The following is a 14,938-nucleotide window of genomic DNA, read 5'->3' on the forward strand; positions in this document are numbered from 1 at the left end:
CCACTTCCCAGCATGTTCACTACAACTGAACACAGAGAAGGTTATGTCTGTACCTCAGAACCCTTCCCCATTTGCTATCAGCACCCATTTAATACCATGCTTCTCACTGCCCTCTGTGGCATTTAGAAGTAAAATAAAATTATTAGGTGGCTACAGTTATACCACAGAATTGGTTTTCAGGGAAGACATCTGAAGCCCCATGCACCATAATGCAGGAAACACAGAACAGCTTTATAGGCCTTCCCCTGCCCCCACAGGGGCTGAGGATCTTGGAGCGTCCCTGCATCTGTCAAGTGTGATGTTTATTTCCTCCGTGGAACAAGCTATCTTTATGGAATGAAATGACTGCCCTTCATATATTAAAATAACACCTCCTTAGGAGAGGCTTCCATGGGCACTGGCTATAGCCCACTTCATAAAGGGAACATTTAAGCTGCAGAAAACTTTAAAGTAGCTCAGGATTGGAGCAAGACCAATTGGGAAACACTGGGACATGGACATTTCGTCTTTGCTATGAAATTACAGACCAAGCAAAGGCTGGGGTTTGGTTGTTTATTGTTGGGGATTTGTTAACTGACTTTTCTGTGTTTCAAAGCCTCATTGCTAGAAACAAAGAAAGCTTAAATGTGGATTTTTAATAGTACTGTTAAATTTAATAGACATTTTGTGCAGCTTTGTGCTGAAATTGTTTATATACATGGCTGGCTTCATACCCTGGTGCTTTTACTTCATGCTAAACTATGTAAACCTTCTGCTGGGAACACAACTACTTTTGTATCCAGGAAGCAGGGCTTTGAAGCATAATGTGTAAAAGTGAGTGGGATTTCAACACACGATACTTAAGTGCCATTCTTCGCCCCATGTGGACAATGTATTTCTTGTCAGTGCAACGAGGTTTGCAGAGAAAACAAGCAGACAACGTCTTTAGCTACTAGTCAGTTAGTAAACCCTGACATGTTGGAGCTCTGCATTAGGTAATCAACTGTATAAAATGAAAGCACTTGGGTGCCTTTCTTAAACCTTCAGTTGTGCATCACAAACCTTTTCCTGAAAGCATTCCGAGTGAAATGCCCATTTTTCCACACACCCTTTCCAGCACCTGGTCTTTAAACTTGGTTTCCTGCCACGGAATGCTCCCTTTGTCCATGTACGGATGTTACCAACTCATAAACTACATTAGATTGTCCTGTTTTTCAATTTTTTTTTTTTTTAAACTACTCACAAAATATGGGTTAGAGGTTTAAGTGAGGGGATCCCCACTAGGATACAAGAAATTGGTTTAATTCTTGGTTTTACCAAAATAACTCCTTGGCAACCTGAGCAATATTAGCTTCAGTGTTGAACTTGACTTTGAAGCTGTCATCTGAATGGCAATCTGGAGCACAGGACCTCCAGAGACGCTTCCAACCTATATTATTCTATCATTTTATTATTAGATGGTGCCTATTGGTCTGTAATGAGGACTATACCGCCCTTCTGCCATGAACAATTGCTGAGGAGAAATCATAAAGTGACTGAGAAGTTCTGCTTCATGATGGTGGAAGCCATAGAAATAGATGTTCAAATTTCTCACTCTTCTCTTCTTTATTTTCACTATGTGTTTAACTGAAACTACAAACATCACACAGCTTTTGCTGAAGTATTTTTTTTACCTCAATAAAGCAACAAAATCTGAGCAATATATGCTGAATGCAAGTAGTACCTACTGAGTATCTGGACTTTATAAGACAGTCTCAAAATATGACCTAAGTATATATCCAAGAAGGGGCTTTCAGGAAAATTCACTCTGTCAGAAAACTCAGAGATCCTGAACAAGTTCACACCCTTCTTCTCAGGTCTCCCACTCATGATGCTCACTCTACTAGCCCATGATGCCATGCACTCACTTCATATTTTACTTGATGTGTAAATTTAAGCCAAGAGTCTCCTTTTCACTGAATACCGTGAAACCTGTGTCTTGCCTAGAAACTTCAGCATTCCCATGCCTAAAAGAATTAACCAATTCCCTTGTGATTACTATCTTACATTCCTATCATACACCTAGATGTCTGCTTGTTTCCATCCATCACACAGAATACACCATTCTTCTCCTAAATCATTGCTGGAAATCTGATTTCTTTCTGAAATCCATTACAGCCACTTTGGCAAGGAGAATCAAAGCAGGATTTCACAGACTGACCATGTGCATTCAAGGGTTTCAAAGCTTCAGTTTCCTGCTCACAGAAGAAACATTTTCTTTTTAACTCCCTCTCAAGAGTGCTGGAGGAAGCCAGGGGTATCTGACATATTTTGGCTTGCTGTAACTAATACTTCATGGTCTGATGATGAACATAATAGGCCATAGGCTGGGTATTGTGCCGAAATTGTGTGTCCAGCATTAATTGTTGGGAGCTGGAATCTAAATCAGATGGCCCAGTTCGGACTGACATAACCCAATGGGTCGTTCTTCACACCTGAGTGACAAATAAATCAGTGTTGGCCCGAGAGCACGTGACATTGCGCTGTTTATTACAGCGCCGGCGCAAACGGACTGGGAAAGAAAGACGCACACATGTGAGCACGCACATCCATAAATACATGGAAATTATTCAGGCTCCGTGTTGCTGCAGCAAATACATGGAAATTATTCAGGCTCTGTGTTGCTGCAGCTGCTAAGCTTTTACATTAGGGACTATTTTAAAGCTCGTTAAAAAGAAACATTTTGTCTCGGCTTTAATGCGACCAAGCAATTGCACTTTCCCTGTGTGCCAGTTCTCTTCTCCTTTCTCAGGATGTCTCCCTGAGTCAAGAAGAGCCTTTCCAAACCCTGAGGTACAACTCAGAAGCTTTACTAACACAACCAGAACAATACCACCTTGTCAAATGACGAAGCCTTTATGCGAGTGCTTCAGCAGGACAGCTGAGGAAATTAGTTCTGGCTGGAGCCAACTGGTCTGTGCACAGCTTGGGGAGGTAGGGAGCAAAAGTTACAGGACTCAAAGGGAGCAGGGGGAGAGAGAATTGTTGCTGAAAAATTATTTTTGGTAGAAACAGCATTGCTACAACAGAGTTCCAGTGTTAGAAAAGGCATCATTAAGCAGAACATACTTTTGAAGGCAAAGAAACTCGGGCAATTAAGATGGTTGTATTAGTTCAAATGTTGTGTGGGAGGAGGTATCATTTGATTGACATTAATTGCTTCTATTAAGGCTGTGTGTACTATACTTCAGCCAGGCACCAATAGAGACATACAATCCATGGATTAGGCAGAGGACAGTGGCTCTTTTGTAGCTCCTGCAGTGCACTTGGAGCTGAATGACAGTCTGTGAAGCATGGAGTCGGACTGCCAAGAAATCCCAGTGGAGCTTAACATCACAGGTGGAAATAGTCTCCTGAAAGGTCTTGTCACCTGCTCTAATTGCTGAGTTTAAATGTTTCAAGGCTTTAGCATCCATAAGCAACCTCTCTCTTCGATGCAGCCATAAGGAAAGGCCCATCTGAGCCTCTCTGGCCTATTGGTCACCTTCGCAAACGTCTCCCAGCCAGAAAGACTCCTGAAGACAGTAGCCTGAGGTTGGCTTCCCTTCCAGCACTCATGGCTTGCCAGCCTCATTGACCACTAAAAGCAGGTGGCCAGAGGAGCAGCATTTATCACAGCTGCAGCATGAAGTCCAAATTCGCATCTCAGAAGGCACTTGGAGCACTGCACTACGATACTAGAAACAAATCAATTCCTTTCTTTTCTTCCTCCCCTGATAATATGCTCAGAAATCTCCTAAAGGCAGAAGCAGCCTCCCTGCGCACATTCCACAGTCCTGATGAGCAGATCTAACAGTGGGAGAAAATCAACTACAATGTGGCTTGAGACAAGCAGTTTAGCCGAGATGCTTAATTTTTACGTAACTAAAATTACATGAGATAAATCAGCCTCTCATCATTTTCCCGTTGAAAAAATAGAGCTATTAGCACTTCCCTGTGAGCACACTCTGATGAAAACATTGTGAAATGTTCAGATGCACTGTCATAGTAAGACATGAAAGGATCTTCAGAGATGTTCCTCAGGGAACAGATCTGTAATTGCAGTTGAAGAAAGAGCTTGACAAAGATACACAACATCTCATCCCAAGGTGGGTGAACAGCTGACTTTTTTTTTTTTAACTCACTGTCAGCAGTAATGAGGAATATTGCTTTAGGTTGCCTTGAGCAGACTTTAATTTTTCCCTTCTAGTTTTCTTAGTTTTGGTCAAGTAAAAGTTTTTTGTTTCTAAATTCTCGAACTCATGTCTCACTTCATCTCTCAGAGGTTTTCCATCCCCTAAACAAAGCCCTTTTAAAGACAAGTGTGTATACACAACTTCAATAAGTTTCAAAATTAATTTTGTCTTGAAATAAGAAATCTAAATGTTTCTTTCAGAAATTATCAAAACAGACCTTTGCGCAGGAGTGGAGTATGCGAGGGGAGGGCAGGGATGTCACCACTCAGCACAGACTTCCAAACACTCTCAATTAACTCAAAAATTACTTTTCCCAGGAAAGAATCCATTTGTTCCCATACATCTGACCACTGTCAGCGGGCAGGGGGAACCCAGGCCTGATCCTGGTCTTCTCTGGGAGAAGAGCCCTGTGTTGGACCTATCATCAAACCATCACAGAGATGGTTTTAACTTTACAGACAGTCATAAAAACGGAATTGTAATTCTTGCAATTACATTTTAGGAGTAGTTATAATGAATATTAAACAGCTTTAAACATCAAAGTATTGACTGAAGTGGAAAAATGGTATCTTTACTAGCAGCCTTTTCCCCTTGCTCAAAGAAGACGCAGAGAGGAAGGGAGAGCATGGGTTTTATCAGGGATGTCAGGAGCAATTTATAGGAGCTCGGTGACCTGCACTTTGAACTGGGCTCTCCACCTACAATCTGTATCATCCTATAAAAAGATAGGCTGTTATCTCCTTTGCTGCAGCCAGCCATCCCAACAGGAAGGGCAGGCTGCCTGCAATGCCTGAGGAAACACTCAGACTATTAAAGGCAGACAAAGGTCCTCCTTTTTACTTTTTATTTTATGTGCACTGTTTGCTGCGCAGGATTGCTTTACAGTATCTCAAGAACAGCAATCTGGGCCTTTTGAGAGTCAGCTCTGGCCGTAAAAGCTATCCAGGAGAAAATCTGAACGGGATTGTCAGCATTGATGCTGCGATTTATTCTGGACTTTTTGGATGGGAGCAGAAAGAGGCCACGGTTAAGTGTTCCCAGCTGAACCCTGCCTGAGGCCGGGGGATGCCCAGAGAAATGCTGAGCCAGCCCAGCAGCCCCTCCTTCCCTCGGCTCTCTCAGATAGGCAATACAACCTGTGGCTCACGGAGAAAACATGGGGATCCTGCAGGAGGACTGACCACTGGTATCTCTAACCCTCCCTAAGCCATGTGCACAACACTGGCCATCAGTGACTGGGTCAGCAGTTCAGCTGGCAGCACGTCATCATCGTGGCTGAAGCGTGACACACCCCTGTGAGATCAAGGCTCCTTCTGCACATGATTATTATTTATGTATAGCATGTGATAAAAATTTACAGTATCACAGGGAGGCTAAAGCTGAGACCAGGATAGGAACTGTAAAAAGATTTTATCACTGAGAATAGTGGATTTTGCATAAGGAACAGTTTTATATGAGAAAATACCAATACAAGAGCATTTCTCAGAAGTATGCTGATATTGGCAAAAATTTCTAGCAGGGAAAATTACCAAAATCTTTGATTTCAGCAAAGCCAAAGTGCTTTATTTTGACTGTCTTATGGACAAGAAGAGAGTAGGACACTGCAAGAAGCGAGTCAGTCTTAAACAATTTGAAGTCGCAGAAACAGACCTGACAAGTTCACTTCTCAATTTCCTGAACACATTCTTCCCATTCTTTTTTTTCACTGAAAATTTCGCCATTTCAGTTTTCACTGTGGGTAGCGAGGAAAAGCCTGGCTCCGTGGTGCTCCCAGTGGGAGAGTGGTCAGAGCCCTTGACAAGTTTCATCTGCAATGCCCACACGTGACTGAGACCGACAGCAGGGAGCAGATCAAACCATTTCATCTACTCAAGTCCAGCCTTTCCACCCGCACCAGCCTCTCTCCAGGGATTGATGGCAACCTCCAGATGAAGAAAACGTGCCAGGTGAGCTCAGCAACCAGGCTGCACCTCTCTGCAGAGTGATAACAGGAGGTGAAGCACTGGCCACGGGCTGGATGCCCTAAACTGCATGTGTGCTCTCACCAGCATCTCCTTGCCTACAGTAAATGTATGTTTGGCTCACGGATGAAATCATTCAGCACATTTCATATGGTTTCTGCTGTTTAGTTCCCCAGTCCCACTATAAAATCCATGATAAAAGGACATAAATAACCAAGCTGGAAACAGCTTCTCTAGGAATCATCCAGAGTACTTCTAAGCCATAAATATTGTCACTGCTGATTTAATTTCTAGTACTCAGAAAAATGCAATTACAAAAGAAAAACGGTGATGAATGCTGAAACCAAAGGTATGTTTTTGACAATGGGTGACAGGACTAGCTCTCTGTGAGCTGGAGTCAGAGGAATGCCAATAGCCATCCACATTTTAGCCCTGCCAGCTTTTGAAATGCCTTGCTTGCACTGAATCCCCTACAAGACATAAATTTATGCAACTGCTCTACTCAGTCATTGCATTGTCCTTTTGAAAGGGTGGATGTCAGAAGCCCAAACACTGGGACAACATTTATAAAGAAACTTGTCAATTAAACTGGTAAGAACAGAAGTAGGCAGCTCTGCTTCACAAAAGCACCCAAGAGAGGTTTCCTTTGAACTCAGCACATCCTTAAATACCACACTGAATGAAGACAACCATCTCACACCTCCTGAACAGCTCACAGGACCCAGACTGTCATTCACTTGCCCCAGCTGAGAGAAGCTGATGACCCTGGGGGACTCAACACTGTCCTCCTCCCTGAGACCCAGCTCTAGTGACACCAATGCTGTTATCCTTCATGGTGAAGGATATTGAGCAAGACCTTGAGGGCTTTGCTGCAGCCATAGCCATGGCACAGCACCCTCACTGCCCACCTTCTGCATGGACCATTCCATTTGCCTGACACTGTTTTTTGGTTTTTAGATCAGCAAAATGAATCTCTAATGAAAATATGAAAGGATGGGAAATAAATGCTGTTGTTTCAAAGTGACTCTTCAAGCTAAAAATCTTTCTCTTAGCATTTCTCCCTGGGAGGTATCTCACTGAGTATTTATCACGTCATTTCTTTGCTGTCACATAATTTCCACTGTGTATTCAGGCCATGCAAAACACCTTGCTATGCTGAACGTAATCCCAGGGCTCTGAGTTTGCCCAGACACTGCATTCCTCACCTCACCTGTGTAGCTCACTGAGCGCTTTCTGCACAGTAAATACTCATTCATGGTGCATGGCACTGATAAAATCCCTCTTTCCCACAACACCTGGCTGCTGTGTGGTAGCTGCGGGGTAACATCAGGCACTTTGGTTAGAGACTCATCCCAGAACTGATCCATCTCCCCTTAGGGGACAACGCTGCTAATTATTGAGCAAATAACCAGACTCTGCTCTTTTATGTTCCTGTGTGCTGAAATACAACACAAATCCTTTACAGGGTCTGATCCAAAACCAATCTGATTTTGTGGGCTGTGAATCAGGCTCACTGCAAGTTATTCCCCACACACCTCCAATAAGACAACTGCATGAAAGGCAGGTAACCACAGGGAGAGCCTTCCTGCACAGCTTCAGAGAGCTGGGAATACGGAGAGAAAACCTCCACGTGCAGATTTCAAGTCTTGTGGGTATCTTCTCTGCTGAGGCTGAGCCAGTGCCACAGCTTTCCCCCTGGCAGAGGATCTGCCTGATGTACTGCCAGGAGGGACAAGGAGGGACAAGGGCTGCTCTTGGAGAATGTGACTTTTGGCTGTCTTTTTCTGAGTGGGTGACCACCCAGAGGATGATCCTTCATCTTGCCTCCTAATTCCAGTTTCTGGTGGGAAGGAGGCTGAGAAACCAGAGCTCTGTGAGAGCCAAGGAGCTTGTGAGGGAGCTTGAGGTGGGAGAGTGCTGGGAAGCATGATGATCATGTCCAGCTTTAGGCAGAGGAGCTGGCTGAGATCACAGCCCCAGGGCCACCCCAGGGGGATGGAGCCCACGCTGTGGTCTCTCAGGAACACTCACTCACGCCGCAGATGTCCGTGCTGTGCGGCAGAGGTGGGACCAGATACCCTGTTGCTGTGCTGCAACATCCTGCAGCAAGAACCCATAAACCCCCTTTTCTTCAGTCTTCACTGACGACCCTCAGGCTGGTCTACAACAGAAACCCCAGGGAGGCCAAAGGACCCCAGAAAACTTGGGGGAGGATGTTCTGCTGGGACCCCACACACTCAGTTTTACCCTAGATTAATTCAATCTGCATCAGCTTCCAGCCAAATCAAGACATGGGCTCATCTTGCTAAATATAGCTCTCAAGTAATTTCCTGCATATTGGGACCAAGTCATTTGGCAACTGCCAGATCGTGTGTAACAAAAACACGGGGCAGCGGCGGACGCCTGTGGCTGCCCATAAACCATTAGCGGCAAGGTCAGCAGCCTCCGACCTGATTGTGTAACCCCGGGCATTACCATTCCTCGGTTTGTTTTCTCTTCCTCTCAGGAGGACGGTGGAAACTTTAGGAACAGGGAAAGGGCATCCAGCACGACTCGCCTGCCATTTCCCAGCAATCTTCTTAATCCTACTCCATTCTGTAACACTGCTCTTTTCCCAAGCCCCTCCCCAAAAGAGAGACGGAGGTGTCCCTTGAACTTAGAACATATCGCCTTAAAGTATCATCTTAAAGACTTAGTATAATGTCTTTACATTGCTTGCCATTCCCCAGTAACTTATTCCATATGCTTAAGTACTCCTTGAGCATAATATGTCTGCCTTATTCCCATCTAGCTTCCCAGGGTTTTCAAACTATCCCCCAATTTCTGAACCCCTCGCCAATACGATTCATCTGCCCTTCAGGAATTTCTAAGTCCTCCTAAGTATATAAAGATAAAACCAAAAGAAAAATCAGAGCCTACATCATCTAGTTAACTATTCTGTCTTCCAAGCTGACTGAAAAGAGTATGAAAGAAAAGGTCACATGGAAAATGGTCACTTTTCATGGCACATCCTCCCGGTGTCTGGCAATCATCACTTCAAGGACTGCCTGGAGGTCACACCAGGACCAGGAGCTACTCACGGACTTACCTTCCACAAACGTGTCTACTCCCCTCTCAAATCCATCTGTACTCTTGGCCTTCACAATATCCTGCAGCAACGAGCTATTTAATTACAGGGTATGTGCCACATTTCTGCAGTCCCTCCTCACTAGGTGAGATTAACATCCTTTAAGCATTCCTCGTGGAAACTGTCTATCACCTCATTATCCCAGACAACCGCTTCCAAAAGCAGTAACGTTTGTCTGTGGTCCAGTGGCCCCTGGTCGGAACAATGTTCCTGATGAGGACAGAACAAGAGCCAGACACCTTAAAAGCATTGCCCAGGGATCCTGCAGCACCTCAGCAGTCAGCCATGTCCCCTGCTCTGTGCCTGGCTCCTGGTGATGCCAGCACTTCCAGAGAAACGCTGTGAGCAGTAAGCAGTTCCAGCATCCTTCTCAGAGGAACAGAGCATTAACCCTGACGAGTCAGAGATGAATTTATGTACTGAAGCAGAACTGTTGTCAAAACTGGATATTCTTGTTATCCATGGAAATATCTCAGGTTTGGGGGTTTAGTGTTTGTTTATTTTAAATTTCTGCTAGGTTCCTGATCTCAAGGCACCTTGAAGCAATGAGTTCCCCTTTTTAATTATGTACCCTGTGAAGAAGTACTCTTTTATCAGCCTTTCTTTCATCACCTTTCTATTTTAATCAAATGTCCTTTTCTCCTTTCATTATGAGCAAATACAAGTTTCTGATCTCCAAACTATGTATTTTCTTCTACTTACTCATTCGAGCTCTTACAATTTACCCTAGGAGGTCAGCAGCCATTTCTGTTCTGCAGCTTTGCCCTAGGCTTTTTCAACAATAATTTTCAGATTCATTTCCTGAGGACTGTTGCTTTTAGCCCACATTTCCTATGCTGGCTCCCACATAGCCTTAGCCCTGCTGCCATTGCTCTGCATGTTTGCCACCTGCAGAGTCATTTATCTCAGTGATCTGTGACACTTTCAGCTTGGTCACACTTACCATGGGCTCTGTCTCTACTTGGCAGATGGGCTTTTGCTCCCTTCACAGATAATCCCATGAATATTATGCACAGGGCCAGAAGGGATCCAGTGGTGTAACACAGAATAAATCCACATTTACTGACTTCCACCATGGGCATGTCAGGTCTCTCCAGAATCCTGAGCTGGGCAACTCTACATGTGGGATCACCCATTCTTCTGATTTATCACTGCAACTTCCAAGGGATCTTAACTCAGTCATATTAATCAAACTGACTTGTACCAACCCAAATTGTATCAAATGATATCAAACTGAACCTCTGTTCTTCATTAAGGCCACTAATTTACGCCATGAAGAGTTGTGATGCCTTAACAGTGATGATGAGCTTCAGGAAGCACTGCGAGGTGGTTTGGAGGAAACAGTCACATCTTCAGGAGCTGATTTCAGCTGCAACAGTCCTGCTGGGTTTAAGGTCCTATCTAGAGACATATGAAACCATCACACTTCGCATGGTTTCCAGCTGGAGACATTAACTCATTCCAGGCCAACTGCAGGTCAAGCTCATTCCAGCATTCATGCATCCAAATGAACACAGGTTTGCTGAGAGCTTCGTGGGACCCTGAGGAACCTCACCTGAATTCATGTTTGCAAGAGAGGATTTCCCTGCTGGAATGCACCTAAAATATCCCTATTAACTAGTGAAATGAGAGATGAATGTCTCCTCATTTCCTGACCAAGCAGATTTTTCTTTTCCTACAGTTGTCTCTTGTCTAATTTTGGTCTGGGAAGCCCTCTGTGCAATGTAAGCACCTTTCCAGTAGAAGCAAATCAAGGCTACATCTCTCTCCCACCAAGTGTCAAAACAAAGTCCAGGGAAGCTGGTGTTTGTACTTCTCAAAGTCCACATTTTTCTCATTAATTTTACAGAACCTGAGTAACAAACTCCTCTAGTAGCTTTACAAAAAATCACATCCCACTTATCTATCAAGGAATCTTGTGATCATTGAATTACACATTAAATTAAACGGAACTAACATGGATGAGCCAAGTAGGAGCGAGGCAATGACTTTTCACAACAGTATTTAAATGAAAAGGGCCATTTCTCACCAAAAACTCATACATTGTGAAAAAGTTACTGTGACAAATAAAACCAGTAATGAAAAAGAAATCTTCCAAAAATGAGGTTCAGGTTTTCATCTTTGGAAGTCAAACTATTCAAAGTAGAAGGTCCTTTTGAACTGAAAAGACAAACTAAAAACTAATAGAATTTAAATAGCAACATTTTAGACTAAATAAAAATTATACAGTATCTTCCACAATAAGTCATTGAGCATTTTTTGGTCATCTGTATTCCCACCAAAGACAGCATCAGCTTTAGCCATGATTTTGCCATGATTTTGCTACAAGTAGAGAAGTTCTCCCTTCTGCTTCCTTCTGATTGCTTCTTGACATGTACAAGATGCATTTTCTCAAGTGCTGTATAATAATTCGGGCTTTTCCACAATGTGGGATAAAAATTTTACCACTTCAACAGATTATGATGCTGTATTAAGGTATTTTGAGATTTTTAATAGATAGCACACATCTCTGAAACCCCCTAACCTAAGACCAGGCTGTTTGCCATCTTCCCCAATGAGATGATGAGTTCAGTCCTCTGAGCATCCCTGTCTGATCCTGGGGAGTTGCACTGCTCCAACAACACACTGCTGGTTTTTTACTGCATGTACCTACAATGTGTGAGTTACCCTGAGTAAAAGCACGCCCCATTATGCAGTACAAATGCAGTAAAAAATACTGTCATACCACTTTTAGGGTGAGAAACTAGGAAGGGCCTGAGAAGACTGAGTTTGCAGCCCCACCCTCAAACACTTGGAAAGAGTTCAGATACTACAAAGATGGGGCCAGACAGACTTTCCTTCGATATTTCATAAACAAAATTCCCAAGCCAAATCCCTGGTCTTAAACAAATGAAAAAAGAATAAAACTTCCCCTTCAGTGTTTTGGTGGAACACTGTTCTTCAATGAACACTGTGTTTCAGTGAATGGCAAAACTCTTCAGTAACCTTGGAGGGATTCCTCTCCAGATACACAGCCCAGACCAGACCTCAGGCTTGGCTTGAAACTACTTCTTATACTCTTCCTGCCAGGAGGGACTTGGGAGTTGGACACTACTAATGCAGGACCACAAGGTCTGAGGAGCTTGAGGATGTGAAGACTACTTTAAGCAGAAAAGAACTCTGGAAAGGTACTGCTAAACAGTTCTGGGGTGTTATAAAACTTCCCATAGGAATTGAATAAATTTTATTCACCAGGCTTTTCTACTGAATTCCTTTTTGTTGCTTAAGTCACAATTACCAGGCACTCTTTTCCACCTCCTGCAGTACTGCACACCTCTGCTTCTACAGCTCGTGGTAAGCTCACTCTTCAGGAACTTTTGCCACTGCTGTAAAGTGTTTATTTAGCAGTTTGAGAAAGGAGATTCCAAGACACAGCAGCAAAAGAAAAAAAGGGCAAGGCAAGGCAGCAGCTGCAAATTTTACACTGGCAACAAAGTCACGATGGCAGAGCAGGTGAATGTTTTTCTCACAAATAATGTCCCAAGGGAGGCTATGGATATGGGAGCTGGTCCTCCAGGAGTCCTCGGGGATGCCTAAAATAAATGCCCAGTTTGTGGAACTGCTGGTCCCAGTCCCCCAGTGCAGGAATTACGTGACAGCCCGTTGATCCCGCCTGAATGACTGGCAGAGACCCATCGGAGGCAGCAGAAGTCAATTAAGTCTCTGCTTACACACAGCCTTTCTGAGCCAAGCTAAATTTTTATAACCCCAAACGTTCTGTTTCAAATTCTAAACTCACACTTTCACATCCCTTCCAGTAGAAAATATGTGAATTAAACACATGTGTAACAGACAGACAGACACACTCAGAGCACCTTAGGAGACCCTGACAGTAACTGAGGGGGAAAAGGGGGGTTCATTTTGGGCAGGGAGAGGAAGCATATTTTGTGTTTTACAATGAGGATGCAGGACTTGGTGTGATGGGCCATGCTGGGCAGCTGAAAGCCCAGTGGGAAAGGAAGGAGTCCCTGCCCTTTCAAACAGCCAGAGGTGAAATCAATGCAAGGGCTCCTCGTATCTCCAGGAGTTAAGCAGGGGTGGTGACTGTCCCACCACAGTTCTCCAGGGCCACATCCTGAAGAGCTGTCTTTGCTCACATTTCACCTTTTCTAGGCATTGCTTCACACGGCTTCCAAATAACCACTTGTGGCTGGCCCCAGCACTGAAATGGGGGGATCCATCTGGTAACTGCTACCCTCAGAAAAGTTCAGGCTCCAGGCTCTTTTCCATAAGCAGGCAAATGTTCACTTACCCAAAAATACAGGTACAGTCTGGCAGTACAGCTCACAGGAAACATCCCTCACGTGGGAGTTTCAGCACTTGCTGTTTCTAGAGGTGCCAGAAATACTAGGGGCAGAGGGAATGCTTTTCAAATAGTATTTGGAATATTTCTCACATCATTATGAGTGTACCTGGGAGAATAATTTATAATGAATCATTTTATTTTAATTAATTTCCCTGTTTATTCTTTGGGTGACTAACACACTCCCTCAACTGCCTTACATCTACTTAAAATTTCTTCCCTAGTAACTAGGGCCAGGAATAATGGTGGGGGGAGGCTTGATTACATGTGATATTGGGGTTCATTTCATCTTTGAGAGCTGAGACTTTTCAGTGGGTACTTCTTGTGACTTATGTACTGTGATTCTGCACTGTGATGTTTGTCATATTTTGGCTCGAATTTCAACACCAGCAGGTGCCACTTCAAATCTGGAAGTGGTTATCCACAAGCATCTTTTCCCTGTCACAAACTTTGCTATTTTAACAAAGAGACTTGCTGGTAATCAGAGTGAACCCAAAAGTGGTTTACACATTCAGAAGAGTTCATCTTTAACAAGAGGGCACATACTATTTACAGTCTCACAAAAACAATGCATGAAAGAAAAAATCTTTCCTCGTGGACGTGGTTTATTTTGTTGCATGTGTTTATGAAGGAGGCAGTTTCACACCAAGAAACAGGGATACAAAGACATCTGCGGCCAATTCTTCCTTCATGGAACAGAGAAAACAAGTATTTTTCAATAAGCTGAAATACCTGCCCCGTATTTATGTGATACAAGGACAAATCCTTGATGAGTGAGAGGTCCAAGGCCTCTAATTACGAGCTGTTTTCCTTAAAAAAAAAAAAAAAGCTCTGTCCATGTATTGTCATCAGAGCTTGGCTCTGCTTTCTGCTCCAAGAGAACAGACTTGGCCCTGCTGCAGCCTTCGGAATGTTTCACCAGGGTGGTGACAAGCCTTTGTGCTGTTTCCTCAGAAGAGGACCATGATACTTGAACCAGATGTCATCACTTGAAGCCCACATGAGTTGTAGGACTTCCTCTCTACGTTAAGTGGAAGATATATTCTTTAGCAAAGTCTTTTATCTGCCTGAATGCAATTCAGCCAGCCTGACTTTCTCCTAAATGCCTTCCATCTGCTTTTGATTTGACTCGAGCAGGCTTTCAAGGTAGATACATTCCTCTGTTTTGTTTAATTACTTCATCACAGAGATACCTTGCTGCGCCAGATTTTCTCTGCCTGCTCTTCATTTCAGATACAAGCTGAGTACCCACTTTTCCAAGTTTCATTACTGTTGGGTAGTCTCCCCATCTGTGTTCCACAGATGCTGATGTGCA

General features: G+C 43.7%; 1 protein-coding gene across 1 annotated transcript in view; it reads right to left on the bottom strand.

Moving 5' to 3' along the window:
* The window catches only part of TRABD2B (TraB domain containing 2B), a gene marked incomplete at both ends in the record, with an annotated part of 263,544 nt that overhangs the window by 208,950 nt on the left and 39,656 nt on the right, over positions 1-14,938 (bottom strand). The window lies entirely within an intron of this gene.

The sequence above is a fragment of the Coloeus monedula genome, assembly GCF_965178545.1.
Source record: "Coloeus monedula genome assembly, chromosome: 9".
NCBI lineage: Eukaryota > Metazoa > Chordata > Aves > Passeriformes > Corvidae > Coloeus > Coloeus monedula.